Genomic DNA, 15,610 nt, shown 5'->3' with positions numbered 1-15,610 from the left:
TTATTTTTGTTTTTATTTCCATTTCTCTAGGAGATGGGTCAAAAAGGATCTTGCTGTGATTTATTTCATAGAGTATTCTGCCTGTGTTTTCATCTAAGAGTTTTATAGTGTCTGGCGTTACATTTAGGTCTTTAATTCATTTTGAGTTTACTTTTGTGTATGGTGTTAGGGAGTGTTCTAATTTCATACTTTTACATGTACCCGTCCAGTTTTCCCAGCTCTGCTGTCTTTTCTCCACTGTATATTCTTGCCTCCTTTATCAAAGATAAGGTGACCATATGTGTGTGGGTTTATCTCTGGGCTTTCTATCCTATACCATTGATCTATATATCTGTTTTTGTGCCAGTACCATAGTGTCTTGATTCCTGTAGCTTTGTAGTATAGTCTGAAATCAGGGAGCCTGATTCCTCCAGCTCCATTTTTCATTCTCAAGATTGCTTTGGCTATTCGGGGTCTTTTGTGTTTCCTTATAAATAATGACATTTTTTGTTCTATTTCTGTGAAAAATGCCAGTGGTAGTTTGCTAGGGATTGCATTGAAGCTGTAGATTGCTTTGGGTAATACAGTCATTTTCACATTGTTGATTCTTCCAATCCAAGAACATGGTATATCTCTCCATCTATTTTGTATCATCTTTAATTTCTTTCATCAGTGTCTTATAATTTTCTGCATACAGGTCTTTTGTCTCCTTAGGTAGTTTTATTCCTAGATTTTTTATTCTTTTTTTTTGCAGTGGTAAATGGGAGTGTTTTCTTAATTTCACTCTCTGATTTTTCATCATTAGTGTATAAGAATGTCAGAGATTTCTGTGCATTAATTTTGTATCCTGCTACTTTACCAAATTAATTGACTAGCTTTAGTAGTTTTCTGGTAGCATCTTTAGGATTCTCTATGTATAGTATCATGTCATCTGCAAATAGTGACAGCTTTACTTCTTTTCCAATTTCGATTCCTTTTATTTCTTTTTCTTCTCTGATTACTGTGGCTAGAACTTCCAAGACTATGTTGAATAATAGTGGTGAGAGTGGGCAGCCTTGTCTTGCTCCTGATCTTAGTGGAAATGGTTTCAGTTTTTCACCATTGAGGATGATGTTGTCTGTAGGTTTGTCATATATGGCCTTTATTATGTTGAGGAAAGTTCCCTCTATGACTACTTTCTGGAGGGTTTTTTTAAATCATAAATGGGTGTTGAATTTTTCCAAAGCTTTCTCTGCATCTATTGAGATGATCATATGGTTTTTCTCCTTCCGTTTGTAGATATGGTGTATCACGTTGATTGATTTGCGTATATTGAAGAATCCTTGCATTCCTGGAATAAACCCCACTTGATCATGGTGTATGATCCTTTTAGTGTGCTGTTGGATTCTGTTTGCTAGTATTTTGTTGAGGATTTTTGCATCTATGTTCATCAGTGATATTGGCCTGTAGTTTTCTTTCTTTGTGACGTCTTTGTCTGGTTTTGGTATCAGGGTGATGGTGGCCTCATAGAATGAGTTTGGGAGTGTTCCTCCCTCTGCTATCTTTTGGAAGAGTTTGAGAAGGATAGGTGTTAGCTCTTCTCTAAATGTTTGATAGAATTCGCCTGTGAAGCCATCTGGTCCTGGGCTTTTGTTTGTTGGAAGATTTTTAATCACAGTTTCAATTTCAGTGCTTGTGATTGGTCTGTTCATAGTTTCTATTTCTTCCTGGTTCAGTCTTGGGAGGTTGTGCATTTCTAAGAATTTGTCCATTTCTTCCAGGTTGTCCATTTTATTGGCATAGAGTTGCTTGTAGTAATCTCTCATAATCTTTTGTATTTCTGCAGTGTCTTTGGTTACTTCTCCTTTTTCATTTCTAATTCTATTGATTTGAGTCTTCTCCCTTTTTTTCTTGATGAGTCTGGCTAATGGTTTATGAATTTTGTTTATCTTCTCAAAGAACCAGCTTTTAGTTTTATTGATCTTTGCTATCATTTCCTTCATTCCTTTTTCATTTATTTCTGATCTGATCTTTATGATTTCTTTCCTTCTGCTAACTTAGGGTTTTTTTGTTCTTCCTTCTCTAATTGCCTTAGGTGCAAGTTAGGTTGTTTATTCGAGATGTTTCCTGTTTCTTAAGTTATGATTGTATTGCTATAAACTTCCCTCTTAGAACTGCTTTTGCTGTATCCCATAGGTTTTGGGTCGTCGTGTCTCCATTGTCATTTGTTTCTAAGTACTTTTTGATTTCCTCTTTGATTTCTTCAGTGATCACTTCGTTATTAAGTAGTGTATTGTTTAGCCTCCATGTGTTTGTATTTTTTACAGATCTTTTCCTGTAATTGATATCTAGTCTCATAGTGTTGTGGTCAGAAAAGATACTTGATACGATTTCAATTTTCTTAAATTTGCCAAGGCTAGATTTGTGACCCAAGATATGATCTATCCTGGAGAATGTTCCATGAGCCCTTGAGAAAAATGTGTATTGTGTTGTTTTTGGATGGAGTGTCCTATAAATATCAAGTAAATCCATCTTGTGTAATGTATCATTTAAAGCTTGTGTTATTTATTTTCATTTTGGATGTTCTGTCCATTGGTGACAGTGTGGTGTTAAAGTCCCCTACTATGATTGTGTTACTGTCGATTTCCCCTTTTAAGGCTGTTAGTATTTGCCTTATGTATTGAGGTGCTCCTATGTTGTGTGCATAAATATTTACAATTGTTATATCTTCTTCATGGATTGAACCCTTGATCATTATGTAGTGTCCTTCTTTGTCTCTTGTAATAGTTTTTATTTTAAAGTCTATTTTGTCTGATATGAGAATTGCTACTCCAGCTTTCTTCTGATTTCCATTTGCATGGAATATCTTTTTCCATCCCTTCACTTTCAGTCTGTATGTGTCCCTAGGTCTGAAATGGGTCTCTTGTAGACAGCATATATATGGGTCCTGTTTTTGTATCCATTCAGCCAGTCTGTGTCTTTTGGTGGTAGCATTTAATCCATTTACATTTAAGGTAATTATTGATATGTGTGTTCCTATTACCATTTACTTAATTGTTCCAGGTTGTTCGTGTAGGTCTTTTCCTTCTCTTGTGTTTCTTCCTTAGAGAAGTTCCTTTAGCATTTGTTGTAAAGCTGGCATGATGGTGCTGAACTCTCTCAGCTTTTGCTTGTTTGTAAAGGTTTTAATTTATCCATCAAATCTGAATGAGATCCTTGCTGGGTAGAGTAATCTTGGTTGTAGGTTTTTTTCCTTCATCACTTTAAATATGTCCTGCCCCTCCCTTCTGGCTTGTAGAGTTTCTGCTGAAAGATCAGATGTTAGCCTTATGGGGATTCCCTTGTGTTTTATTTGTTGTTTTTCCCTTGCTGCTTTTAATATGTTTTCTTTGTATTTAATTTTTGACAGTTTGATTATTATGTGTCTTGGCGTGTTTGTCCTTGGATTTATCCTGTATGGGACTCTCTGTGCTTCCTGGACTTGATTGACTATTTCCTTTCCTATATTAGGGAAGTTTTCAACTATAATCTCTTCAAATATTTTCTCAGTCCCTTTCTTTTTCGCTTCTTCTTTTGGGACCCCTATAATTCGAATGTTGGTGCATTTAATGTTGTCCCAGATGTCTCTGAGACTGTCCTCAGTTCTTTTCATTCTTTTTTCTTTCTTCTGCTCTGCAGTAGTTATTTCCACTATTTTATCTTCCAGGTCACTTATCCGTCCTTCTGCCTCAGTTATTCTGCTATTGATCCCATCTAGAGTATTTTTCATTTCATTTATTGTGTTGCTCATCGTTACTTGCTTCCTCTTTATTTCTTCTAGGTCCTTGTTAACTGTTTCTTGCAATTTGTCTATTCTATTTCCAAGATTTTGAATCATCTTTACTGTCATTATTCTGAAAAGTTTTTAAGGTAGACTGGCTATTACCTCTTCATTTGTTAGGTCTGGTGTGTTTTTATCTTGCTCCTTCATCTGCTGTGTGTTTTTCTGTCTTCTCATTTTGCTTATCTTACTGTGTTTGGGGTCTCCTTTTTGCAGGCTGCAGGTTTGTAGTTGCCTGTGTTTTTGGTGGCTGTCCCCAGTGGCTGAGGTTGGTTCAGTGGGTTGAGCAGGCTTCCTGGCTGGGGGGACTAGTGCCTCTGTTCTAGTGGATGAGGCTGGATCTTGCCTTTCTGGTGGGCAGGTCCACGTCTGGTGGTATGTATGGGGATATTGGTAGCCTTATTATGATTTTAGGCAGCCTCTCTGCTAATGGATGGGGCTGTAGACTTGTCTTGCTCTTTATTGGGCATAGGGTGTTCAGCACTGTTCGTTGCTGGTCCTTGAGTGAAGCTGGGTCTTGGTGTTGAGATGGAGATCTCTGGGAGATTTTCGCCGTTTGATATTACGTGGAGCTGGGAGGTCTCTTGTGGACCAGTGTCCTGTGGTTAGTTCTCCCACCTCAGAGACACAGCCTTTACACCTGGCTGGAGTGCCAAGAGCCTTTAATCCACACGGCTCAAAATAAAAGGGAGAAAAAAATAGAAAGGAAAGAAAGGAAGGAAGGAAGGAAGGAGGAAGGGAAAGGAGGAAAAGAAAGGAGGGAAGAAAGGAAGAAAGAAAGGGAGATGACAAAATAAAGTAGGATAAAATGTAGTTATTAAAATAAAAAATAATTATTAAGAAGAAAAATTTCTATTAAAGAAAACAAACAAACAAACAAAAAATCGGGTCAGTCTAACCCTAGGACAAATGGTGAAAACAAAGCTATACAGACAAAATCTCACACAGCAGCACACACATACACACTCACAAGAAGAAAAAAGGGGAAAATAATAGTATATCTTGCTCCCAAAGTCCACCTCCTCAACTTGGGATATTTCGCTGTCTATTCAGGTTTTCCACAGATGCAGGGCACTTCAAGTTGATTGTGGAGCTTTAATCCGCTGCTTCTGGGGTTGCTGGGAGAAACCTCCCCCTCTCCTATTTGTTCGCACAACTCCTGGGGTTCAGCTTTGGACTTGGCCCCGCCTCTGCGTGTAGGTCGTCCGAGGGCGTCTGCCCTTCGCTCAGACAGGACAGGGTTAAAGGAGCAGCTGATTCGGGGGCTCTGGAACAGGCCGGGGGGTGGGGAGGGAGGGGCACGGATGCGGGGCAACCCTGCGACGTCAGAGGCCGGCGTGACGCTGCACCGGCCCGAGGCGCACCGTGTGTTTTCCCGGGGAAGCTGTCCCTGGATCCTGGGACCCCGGCAGTGGCGGGCTGCACAGACTCCCGGGAGGGGCGGTGTGGAGAGTGACCTGTGCTCGCACACAGGCCTCTTGGTGGCGGCAGTAGCAACCCTTGCGTCCCACACCCGTCTTTGTTGTCTGTGCCGACAGCCGCGGCTCGCGCCCGTTTCTGGAGCTCCTTTACGCGGTGCCCTTAATCCCCTCTCCTCACGCCCCAGGAAGCGAAGAGGCAAGAAAAAGTGTCTTGTCTCTTCGGTAGCTCCACGCCCGTTTCTGGAGCTCCTTTAAGCAGTGCGCTTATACCCCTCTCCTCGAGCACCAGGAGGCAAAGAGGGAAGAAAAGGTCTCTTGCCTCTTCGGCAGCTCCAGACTTCAACTGGACTCCCTCCCGGCTAGCCGAGGTGCACTAACCCCTTCAGGCTGTTTTCCCTCTGCCAACTCCAGACCTTTCCCGACTGAAGCCCGAGGCTCAGCTCCCAGCCCTGCCCGTCCCGGCGGGTGAGCAGACAAGCCTCTCAGGCTGGTGAGTGCCGGCACCGATCCTCTGCGGGAATCTCTCCGCTTTGCCCTCCAAACCCTGTGGCTGCGCTCTCCTCTGCAGCTCCGGAGCTTCCCCCTCCGCCACCCGCAGTCTCCGCCCGCGAAGGGGCTTCTAGTGTGTGGGAACTTTTCCTCCTTCACGGCTCCCTCCCACTGGTGCAGGTCCCATCCCTATTCTTTGTCTCTGTTTATTCTTTTTTCTTTTGCCCTACCCAGGTACGTGGGGAGTTTCTTGCCTTTTGGGAGGTCTGAGGTCTTCTGCCAGCGTTCGGTGGGTGCTCTATAGGAGAAGTTCCACGTGTAGATGTATTTCTGATGTATCTGTGAGGAGGAAGGTGATCCCCGTGTCTTATTCTTCCACCATCTTCTCGCTCCCCCCCAGGTAAAATCTGTTATATCCTCTTCATGGATCGATCCCTTGATCATTATGTAGTGTCCTTCTGTGTCTCTTGTAGTAGTGTTTGTTTTGAAGTCTATTTTGTCTGATATGAGAATTGCTACTCCAGCTTTCTTCTGATTTCCATTTGCATGGAATATCTTTTTCCATCCCCTCACTTTCAGTCTGTGTGTGTCCCTGAGTCTGAAGTGGGTCTCTTGTAGACAGCATATATATGGGTCTTGTTTTTGTATCCATTCAGCCAGTCTGTGTCTTTTGGTGGAAGCATTTAATCCATTTACATTTAAGGTAATTATCGATATGTATGTTCCTATTACCATTTACTTAATTATTTTGGGTTTGTTCTTGTAGGTCTTTTCCTTCTCTTGTGTTTCTTGCCTAGAGAAGTTCCTTTAGCATTTGTTGTAAAGCTGGTTTGATGGTGCTGAACTCTCTCAGCTTTTGCTTGTCTGTAAAGGTTTTAATTTATCCATCAAATCTGAATGAGATCCTTGCTGGGTAGAGTAATCTTGGTTGTAGGGTTTTCTCCTTCAATCACGTTAAATATGTCCTGCCACTCCCTTCTTCTGTTTTTTTTTTTTTTTTTTTTTTTTTTTTTTTGGTGGTATGTGGGCCTCTCACTGTTGTGGCCTCTCCCGTTGTGGAGCACAGGCTCTGGATGCACAGGCTCAGTGACCATGGCTCACAGGTCCAGCCGCTCCGCAGCATGTGGAATCCTCCCAGACCAGGGCACGAACCCATGTCCCCTGCATTGGCAGGCGGATCCTCAACCACTGTGCCACCAGGGAAGCCCTGCCACTCCCTTCTGGCTTGCACAGTTTCTGCTGAAAGATCAGCTGTTAACCTTATGGGGATTCCCTTGTGTGTTATTTGTTGTTTTTCCCTTGCTGCTTTTAATATGTTTTCTTTGTTGCTTTTAATATGTTTTCTTTGTCGCTTTTAATATGTTTTCTTTGTATTTAATTTTTGATAGTTTGATTAATATGTGTCTTGGCATGTTTCTCCTTGGATTTATCCTGTATGGGACTCTCTGTGCTTCCTGGACTTGATTAACTATTTCCTTTCCCATATTAGGGAAGTTTTCAACTATAATCTCTTCAAATATTTTTCTCAGTCCCTTTCTTTTTCTCCTCCTCTTCTGGGACCCGTATAATTCGAATGTTGGTGCGTTTAATGTTGTCCCTGAGGTCTCTGAGACTGTCCTCCGTTCTTTTAATTCTTTTTTCTTTCTTCTGCTCTGCAGTAGTAATTTCCACTATTTTATCTTCCAGGTCACTTATCCGTTCTTCTGCCTCAGTTATTGTGCTATTGATGCCATCTAGAGTATTTTTAAATTTCATTTATTGTGTTGTTCATCGTTGCTTGCTTCCTCTTTAGTTCTTCTAAGTCTTTGTTAAATGTTTCTTGCATTTTCTCTATTCTATTTACAAGATTTTGGATCATCTTTACTATCATTATTCTGAAAACTTTTTAAGGTAGACTGCCTATTTCCTCTTCATTTGTTAGGTCTGGTGGGTTTTTACCTTGCTCCTTCATCTGCTGTGTGTTTTTCTGTCTTTTCATTTTGCTTATCTTACTGTGTTTGGGGTCTCCTTTTCGCAGGCTGCAGGTTCATAGTTCCCGTTGTTTTTGGTGTCTGTCCCCAGTGGCTAAAGTTGGTTCAGTGGGTTGAGCAGGTTTCCTGGTTGAGGGGACTAGTGCCTGTGTTCTGGTGGATGAGGCTGGATCTTGTTTTTCTGGTGGGTAGGTCCACTTCTGGTGGTGTGTTTTGGGGTGTCTGTAGCCTTATTATGATTTTAGGCAGCCTCTCTGCTAATGGATGTTCCTGTGTTGCTAGTTGTTTGGCATAGGGTGTCCAGCACTATAGCTTGCTGGTCATTGAGTGAAGCTGGGTCTTGGGGTTCAGATGGAGGTCTCTGGGAGATTTTTGCCGTTTGATACTACGTGGAGCTGGGAGGTCCCTTGTGGGCCAGTGTCCTGACGTTGGTTCTCCCACCTCAGAGGCACAGCCGTGACACCTGGCTGGAGCACCAAGAGCCTTTAATCCACATCGCTCAGAATAAAAGGGAGAAAAAATAGAAAGAAAGAAAGAAAGAGAGAGAAAGAGAGAGAGAGAGAGAGAGAGAGAGAGAGAGAGAGAGAGGGAGGGAGGAAGGAAGAAAGAAAGAAAGAGGATAAAATAAAATAAAGTTATTAAAATAAAAAATAAAAATATTAAGAAGAAAAATTTTAAAAAGAAAACGGGACTGTCAGAATCCTAGGACAAATGGTGAAAGCAAAGCTATACAGACAAAATCTCACACAGAACCATACACATACACATCACAAAAAGAGAAAAAGGGGAAAAAAACAATATATCATGTTCCCGAAGTCTACCTCCTCAATTTGGGATGATTCGTTGTCTATTCAGGTATTCCACAGATGCAGGGCACATCGAGTTGATTGTGGAGCTTTAATCTGCTGCTTCTGAGGCTGCTGGGAGAGATTTCCCTTTCTCTTCTTTGCTCGCACAGGTCCCGGGCTTCAGCTTTGGATTTGGCCCCGCCTCTGCATGTACGTCGCCTGAGGGCGTCTGCTCTTTGGTCAGACAGGACGTGGTTAAAGGAGCAGCTGATTCGGGGGCTCTGGCTCACTCAGGCCGGGGGGAGGGAGGGGCACGGAGTGTGGGGCGAGCCTGTGGCAGCAGAGGCCAGCGTGACGTTGCACCAGCGTGAGGCGCACCGTGCGTTCTCCTGGGGAAGTTGTCCCTGGATCACGGGACCCTGGCAGTGGCAGGCTGTACAGGCTCCCGGGAGGGGAGGTGTGGAGAGTGACCTGTGCTCGCACACAGGCTTCTTGGTGCTTGCAGCAGCGGCCTTAGCATCTCATGCCCGTCTCTGGGGTCCGCGCTGATAGCCGTGGCTCGCGCCCGTTTCTGGAGCTCCTTTCAGCGGTGCGCTTAATCCCCTCTCCTCACGCACCAGGAAACAGAGAGGCAAGAAAAAGTCTCTTGTCTCTTCAGCAGCTCCAGACTTCTCCTGGACTCCCTCCCGGCTAGCCGTGGTGCACTAGCCCCTTCAGGCTGTGTTCACGTAGCCAACTGCAGTTCTCTTCCGGCATCCCACCGAAGCCTGAGCCTCAGCTCCCAGCCGCCGCCCGTCCCGGAAGGTGAGCAGACAAGCCTCTCAGGCTGGTGAGTGCTGGTCGGCACCGATCCTCTGTGCGGGAATCTCTCCGCTTTGCCCTCCGCACCCTGTTACTGCGCTCTCCTCCGTGGCTCTGAAGCTTCCCCCTCTGCCACCCTAGTGTGTGGAAACTTTTCCTTCTTCACAGCTCCCTTCCACAGGTACAGGTCCCGTCCGTATTCTTTTGTCTCTGTTTTTCCTTTTTTCTTTTGCCCTACCTCAGGTATGTGGGGAGTTTCTTGCCTTTTGGGAACTCTGAGGTCTTCTGCCAGCGTTTGGTAGGTGTTCTGAAGGAGTTGTTCTGCATGTAGGTGTATTTCTGAAGTATTTGTGGGGAGGAAGGTGATCTCTACGTCTTACTCCTCTGCCATCTTGAAGGTCTCCCCCATTTTAAAAGTTTTTATTGTGCTTTATCATATGCACATATAATAGACACTTCAGTGTTGGAATTTCCTTAGAGGTTCTCTAGTCAACCTTGAACTCCATGAATTTTTTGGTCTTCTTACAATATCATTGAAAAATTTCCAACTCCTGCTTGAACTCTTCCACTGACATGGTGCTTGCTATTTTAGTTGAAGTTCTTTTGACTGTTGAAAATTCTTATATTGAATAGAAAGCTCTGTCATTGTCATTTCTGCTCATTAGCTGGTATAATGAAAGTATGCCTATCTCCTCTTCTTTGAGCTTCTTTCAACAATTTGAAGAATATGTCTAACCTAATTCTCCACTCACACTTTCCTCCTTTGTTATCTCTATTTTGAAGAAAGGTCTTCTGCAAAAATTTACCTGTAATCTTCCCTTCTTTTTAATTAACCCAATACCTTTTAAATTACTTTACTTCCTTTTTGAGAATTCTGTGCAAATATAGTTTATGAGTATGGATTGTTTTGTGAGTAAAATTATAAAGTAGCAAGTCATTTGCGTTAAGAATATACATGATGGGGCTTCTGTGGTGGCGCAGTGGTTGAGAGTCCTCCTGCTGATGCAGGGGATGTGGGTTTGTGCCCCGGTCCGGGAAGATCCCACATGCTGCGGAACGGCTGGGCCCGTGAGCCATGGCCGCTGAGCCTGCGCGTCCGGAGCCTGTGCTCCGCAACGGGAGAGGCCACAACAGTGAGAGGCCCGCGTACGGCAAAAAAAAAAAAAAAAAAAAAAAAAGAAAAAAGAATATACATGATGTCTGTATAGTACTGTATAGTATAAATTCATATCTACTAAGAGGATGACATCAATGCTTGTTCAATAAAAATATCATATACATATCGAGGACTGATCTTGTGTTCCCAAAACACACACAAAAATCTATGAGACCACATAAAAACTGTCCATTTAGGCAGGGGACCTAGAGTACAAGACATGGGGAATAGAGGTTCCCTCCACTGGGTGAGGGAAAGACAGCACAGGCTGCTCACTCCATGGAATGTAGGAGATAAAATCCTCTAAAAAGCCATTCTAGGATGGAGAAGCTTTGAAGATGGTTTTCATTTCCAATTTCTGTGGACATGTCTGACCTTTAATATTACTAAGTAAGTTAAGAACTAGAGGAAACATCAGTGCCCTTTCTCTCCCTCTTCTCCATTTCTTTCTCTCCCTCTTCTCCATTTCTTTCTCTTTTTTTATTTCAGAATAAATAGAAGATGGAGGAGAGACAGACTGCTGTTGTTGATTTCTCAGCAGGACTGGGGAAAAACTCTCTGGCAGAGTAAGTGATAAAAAACCTTAGAACATTTTTTGAAATGTAAATCTAAATATGCGTAGTGGTCAGTATTCCTCTTAATGACCTAGTGATAATTATCCAGAATGAAACCCAAACTATAGCACCATGAGCACACAGTATTTTCAAATTCTTGATCTGGACCACTTCTTTGACTGATGCATCTCGTTTTCATCATCCTATTTAGGCTGCTTTATACTGTTGGCTCATACTGATTTTATCCTTAAAGAAATTAGCAGGTAATTTTCATAAGAAATGTAGTTAAAGCAGATCTCCTTATGCTATATTTGTGCAATTAAAAATATCCCGAAAGTTAAATGTAAGATTTTACATTTATTCTTTTTTTTTTTTTTTTTTTTTTTTTGGCCGTACGCGGGCCTCTCACTGTTGTGGCCTCTCCTGTTGCAGAGCACAGGCTCCGGACACACAGGTTCAGTGGCCATGGCTCACGGGCGCAGCCGCTCCGCGGCATGTGGGATCTTCCTGGACCGGGGCACGAACCCGTGTCCCCTGCATGGGCAGGCAGACTCTCAACCACTGAGCCACCAGAGAAGCCCAAAGATTTTACATTTATTCTTGTCTAATTTTTTTGATGTAGTTTCAAACATCAAGATAATTTTGAATATTAGGTCCATGAGTCATCACATCAGTGCTTTATTTGGCTTTCTATGAGAACCTGATATCTTCATGTGTCTTCATTTAGATAAAAAATTACAAGGAGTTGAATAAAACAGGAGAAAGGTCAGGGTCCTGTGGCTTGGCACAAATATTCTAGGTGGATATGTGGCCATTAATCAATGTTCTGGACACTTCATGCAGATCAACTGGCCTTGAATCCATGCATCTCTTTTCCATGCAGCCAAAATTTCAGTGTTTTAGCCACGTGAACCAATAAGCTCACATTGTAATGGAGAAGATGTCTACAATTAAGATATATGGTATAGACAGCATTCTCCAATATAATATGCCATTCTTAAATATTTGATTTTTTCCCCAATTTCTTCTTTATTATTGATATTTTCATTTATGTTTAATTAAGCTATTTGGTCATTTTTTCCCCCAAAGTACTTCTTTAGCCATTTTCATTTTTCTGCTCTGTTATCACTTTGAGGCATTCTTAATGGAACACAGAAGTGCAGTTGTGCTGATACATAGATATATACCCAAAGGAAATGATATGCTTGGTTACTTACTTATTATTTATATGAGAATTAAGAATCATGTCTCTTTAGCATTAAACTTGAGTGGTTCTTAACATTTGAATATTAGCTTTCTAAAGAAACCAAAACAAAGCATTTTATCTTCAAAATATTGAGCTATAGAAATGGGGAAATTGTTTGATTTAATTTTCTCCCATCCAGATGTAACTTGTGGGATCTAGCCTACAGGTAAAATAATAAGAAAAGATCAGAGGCAAAGAGATGGCAGGATGCTAGAAATTTTAAATGGCTTCAATAAAATCTTATGATCTATCACATCAAGTGCTTTGAACTAGTTCCAGACAGAAAAAAAGATGAGTGAAAGACAAACACATAGGATATTTAATAATGAAGGATGAGTTTGGCAGATGGTAGGTTCCCTTCTCTGTTCCTAAGCAGGGGAGGATAAAGTAGACTCTCCTTTGTAGAAAAGGGAAAATAGCTCTTTTCCACCTTGATAGACACCTGCAGATCTGGGTATGTCCTCAATCTTTGTCTGATATCTCTGTAATATGATTCTGAAATAGAGCCTGTCTGGGATATATTGGCAGAGATTCTTTCTTCATACTTCAAATAACAATTGTGAAAAACTAGTTCTGAATCACTACATTAGAATTCTCTCATGATCACTTGCAATGAGTTGTCAGTATCAGAGAAATTAAAGGAATATATAAGAACATCACAACAGTTAGGCTACATAGTTAGAACTGTTTTATCTGTCAAGAGGCCAGTTATATAATTATAACATTTCTGAGTGTAAGAGTCTTTAAGATTGTTTAGTCCAACCCCCATATTTTTGGAGATCAATGATTTATTTGCTTTGGGGAAAGGATTTTCAAATTTAGAGATGGTTAGGATTACATTAAGGCTCTTTGTACCAAGATAAAACAATGAGTAAAGAGCGTCCACTACTTCCAGTATAATAACAACAATAAAAGTGAAATTTATTGAGTACCAGGTACCATTCTAAACACTTTGCATGTAGTAGCACATTTAATCCTTACAATCACCTTAGGAGATTGGTGTTATTTTTATACCTCATTTTTCTCTTGGAGAAGCAGAAGCACACAAAGGTAATTTTGCCTAAGAACTGAGATGTGGCAGAGCCCTGGATTTGAGCCCAAGAAATCTAGTTCTATAGCTTACAACACTTAACCACAATGCTGTCCTACCTGTCAGGATTATGGAGATAGAAAGCAACTACAAGTTTGAAGTCTGAACTACAGTATTTGCTCAAAGTCAGTTAATCAGTGGAATAGATAATCAAGGATGCTGTTGGTGGCAGTTCTAGATTGATAACATAAAACTGCTGGATTTGTCAAAGTTAAGTACTATCCCCAGTAGGTTTGGCGTTGTTTATAATAATTTTTCTGATCTTTGTCCCGGGTTCTTTCTTGGAGATTCTTAAACCCTTGGAACTTCCCGAGGGCTAGAAGTATCTTTGTTATTCATGAGCCCCTTGGATCACATCTGAGTTTATGCTAATGAGGGACTCATGGTGGGCCCCTAGATAGCTTCAGGTTGGGGGCTCGTTATCAGAAAGACCAACTGTATGATTACAGAATTGGAACTTTGAGGCAGCCTGACCTCTGAGGAGGGACAGAATGAATTAAATCATGTGGCCAGTGATTCAATCAGTCGTGCTTATGTAATGAAACCCAAATAAAAATTCTGGACACCTAACCTTAGTGATGCTTACTGATTGGTGACCACGTTGATGTGCCAGGAGGGTGATGTGCCTCAATTTCATGAAGATGGCACAGAAGCTCTGAGTTTGGGATCCTCTTAGACCTCACCCTGTGTGTCTCTTTATTTGGCTGTTCTTGAGTTGTATCATTTTAATAGAACTGTCATCATAAAGATAGAGTTTTCCTGAGTTCTATGGTTCATTCTAGTAAATTATCAAACATTAGGGGGCTTGTGGGAACCCCCCAAGTTTGTAGCTAGTTGGTCTGAAGTGAGGCAGTCTTTTTGTAGACTGGGCCCTTTAACTGGTGGGGTCTGTTAACCCCAGGTGGTTCATACCAGAATTGAGTTGAAGTACACCAGTTGGCGTTGAAACATATTGGGGTAAATAAAGATAAACACTAATCATTACTTCCTCATATTTGGTAGCAAAGCTAAGACTTCATTTCATTAAGTACTGCAGTCAAGGTTGTAGAGGGGTGCAGAAGATGATTGGTTTTGAGCTCCTCTTGAAGGATGTTTGTGTATATATAAATGCATGGTGTGAGTACGTATATAAAATTGGAACTTAAAAAAAAAATTGAAGTATAGTTGATTTACAGTGTTGTGTTATTTTCGGGTGTACAGCAAAGTGATTCAGTTTTTTATATACATATATATTCTTTTTCAGATTCTTTTCTATTATTGAATATAGGCCCTGTGCTATACAGTAGATCCTTGTTGTTTATTTTATATGTAGCAGTGTGTATCTGTTAATCCCAAACTCCTAATTTATCCCTTCCCCCTCACTTTCCCCTTTGGTAATCATAAGTTTGTTTACTATGTCTGTGAGTCTGTATCAGTTTTGTAAATAAGTTCATTTGTATTGTTTTTTTTAGATTCTACATATAAGTGATATCATATGATTTTTGTCTTTCTCTGTCTAACTTACTTCACTTAGTATGATAATGTCTATGTCCATCCATGTTGCTGCAAATGGCATTATTTCGTTCTTTGCAATGCCTGAGTAATATTCCATTGCATATGTATACCATATCTTCTTTATCCATTCATTTGGTGTTAGATACTTAGGTTACTTCCATATCTTGGCTATTGTAAAGAGTGCTGCTGCTATGAACATTGGGGTGCATGTATCTTTTCAAATTAGAGTTTTCATCTTTTCCAGATATATGCCCAGGAGTGGGATTGCTGGATCATATGATAACTCTAATTTTAGCTTTTTATGGAACCTCCATACTGTTCTCTATAGTGGCTGTACCAATTTACATTCCCACCAACAGTGCAGGAGTGTTCCTTTTTCTCAACACCCTCTCCAGCGTTTATTATTTGTAGATTTTCTTTTTTTTTTTTTTGTGGTATGCGGGCTTCTCACCATTGTGGCCTCTCCCATTGCGGAGCACAGGCTCCAGATGCACAGGCTCAGTGACCATGGCTCACAGGCACAGCCACTCCGCGGCATGTGGGATCTTCCCAGACTGGGGCACAAACCCGTGTCCCCTGCATTGGCAAGTGGATTCTCAACCACTGTGCCACCAGGGAAGCCCTATTTGTAGAGATTTTGGTGATGGCCATTCTGACTGGTGTGTGGTGATACCTCATTGTAGTTTTGATTTGCATTTTTCTAATAATTAGTAATGTTGAGCATCTTTTCATGTGCCTGTTTGACATCTGTATGTCTTCTTTGGAGAAATGTATATTTAGGTCTTCTGCCCATTTTTTTGACTGGGTTTTTTTTTTTTTTTTT

General features: G+C 41.3%; 1 protein-coding gene across 5 annotated transcripts in view; it reads left to right on the top strand.

Moving 5' to 3' along the window:
• Window positions 1-15,610, top strand: part of METTL4 (methyltransferase 4, N6-adenosine) — a 518,759-nt gene that overhangs the window by 113,623 nt on the left and 389,526 nt on the right. For all 5 annotated transcript variants that reach the window (XR_010837044.1, XR_010837043.1, XR_010837045.1 and 2 more), the window contains exon 9: window positions 10,893-10,969. The gene's annotated coding sequence lies outside the window, so the exon portion shown is untranslated. The remainder of the gene's footprint in view (window positions 1-10,892; window positions 10,970-15,610) is intronic.

This window comes from Kogia breviceps, chromosome 15, assembly GCF_026419965.1.
Source record: "Kogia breviceps isolate mKogBre1 chromosome 15, mKogBre1 haplotype 1, whole genome shotgun sequence".
Taxonomy (NCBI): Eukaryota; Metazoa; Chordata; class Mammalia; order Artiodactyla; family Physeteridae; genus Kogia; species Kogia breviceps.
This window is presented reverse-complemented; position numbering and strand designations above follow the sequence as displayed.